We start from the raw sequence: 2,241 nt of genomic DNA, 5'->3' as shown, positions 1-2,241 counted from the left end.
TAAAATAAGTACCATTTGAGCACTGGGGTTGATGTAATCGACTTACCCCTCCCCTCAAAATCGTTGGCCTTTAGAAAGAATTATTATTATTATTATTATTATTATTATTATTATTATTATTATTATTATTATTATTATTATTCCTCTTTAGTAGAGCTCTCATTGACTTTTTCAAGTTTCACTAGAAAAGGAAATTGAGAGTGGAGAGGGAAGTGCTGTCCTCGAGTGAATTTATCGAGACGTGGGTGAAAGTTGCGAAAATGGCAAGAGTCGATGGTACCTCTCTAAATGTAGACCTGTGAGTTGGAGAGAAAGAATTGGAGAGGACACTTGCTCATAGGGTTTCAGGGAAATCTCGGACGGTAGGGGTTTCTCGATTATCCCTAGAGTCATTCCTGTATCAGGAGGGCCACATCTCTATCATCCCCCCCACACCACTTTTTGTACCTCTGTATGCTATGCATATGTCTCCTCTTTCCTAGTGTATACCGTGTATACTATTTTTCTTTCTTCTTATTTATCTATTTATTTATTTATTTATTTTTATCTATCATTTCATTATTATATGTAAACCCCCACACTTTATGTCTGTCTATGTATTGTACCCCTCACCCTTCGCCCACGTGGCAAATAAATGAAATTATTATCATTATTATTATTATTATTATTATTATTATTATTATTATTATTATTATTATTAATATTATTATTATTTACTTTTAACCTGCATGTTTGTTACAATCTTTGTCGAGACATATCAAGCATCCTAGGGCGAGTGAAGGGTAGGAAATGTAACAGTATGACTGAAAGCTTGGGGCGGGGGAAGTGACAGGAGCAGTAACAAAATATCTTCATGTAATACAACACATACATTTAAATTGATAGGGTTTTGCTAAGGATGTGGGTAGTACTTGTCAACACAATCTTTTGGATTTCTCTGTGACATGGTTCTTCTGGGATATTATCTAGATGTTTTTGACATCCCTTTCTTATCATACCTGGGGCACCCACAATAACAGGAACAGTTCTTGCTTTAAGATGCCACATCTTTTGTATTTCAATTTCCAAGTCATTATATTTATTCAGTTTGTCAAATTCCTTTACAGATATATTTTTATCAGTGGTAACCCTTACCTCTATAAGTCTACAAATATTTTCTTTTTTGTCTTTAATGACTATGTCTGGTCGAGTAGTTTTGTCAGTGTTGGCTTAGAAAATTTCAGAGGATAATGACATTTTTACCTTCAGCGACTTGCTCAGGATGATGTTCATACCAGTAAGCAGAAGTGTTGATTTTGTAGTGTTTTTCCAATACAAATACTGTCCTAACATAACGTGGCGATTTTTTAATTCGTTTGGTGTCAGCACAGGACATCCCGAGACAAGATGTTCTATTGTTTCATCAAATGTGTCGCAGAATCTGCATTTAGAGTCAGAACTGTTTTGAAGAACGTCAACCTGGTAGTTTGTGGTAAGCAAGCTTTCGTCTGGTGCCACTAATATGAAACCTTTTGTCTCTTTATTATTATTGTTGTTGTTGATGATAATGTAGTCGTTGTTGTTGTTGTTGTTGTTGTTGTTGTTCAAATTCCATCGAGGACTAATTTGCCCTTTATCCTTTCGGGGTTGATAAATTAAGGACGAGTGAAACATTGGGGTCGATGCAATCGACTAGCCCCCTCCCCAAAATTTCAGGCCTTGTAGCTATAGTAGAAAGGATTATTATTATTATTATTATTATTATTATTATTATTATTATTATTATTATTATTATTATTATTATTATTTATTTATTTTTAATTATTATTATTATTATCATTATTATCATTATTATTATTATTATTATTATTACTTTGTTATAGATAGATTTGCGTAGTCTCACGTTGAAAATATCGGAACTTTTGTCACGTTTACTAAATAAACAATTTTCCTTCTCGTTATTTTCAAACAGGAGCTGCTCAAAAGTATAGCCCACCTCTTTTCTTGAAGTTGACAATAAGATCTGTCCTTTACGTATTTATATCATTTAAAAAATATCTATGACTTCGACAAAGTTTTAAAAGTGCCTTCTTTTTCTGGTGTAGCAGTAAGAGGTCGTGTCAAAACAATGATAAACATTAATTATGTCTACATAACAGATATCCCTGAACACAAGAAAACAAATCTTGTAAACACGATAAACAAAAATTCTTTAAAATCTTTACGAAAAATTCACACATTTTAAAAGAAAACATAATGAAG

Source organism: Octopus bimaculoides, chromosome 13 (assembly GCF_001194135.2).
Source record: "Octopus bimaculoides isolate UCB-OBI-ISO-001 chromosome 13, ASM119413v2, whole genome shotgun sequence".
Lineage (NCBI taxonomy): Eukaryota > Metazoa > Mollusca > Cephalopoda > Octopoda > Octopodidae > Octopus > Octopus bimaculoides.
Note: the sequence above shows the minus strand (reverse complement) of the source record.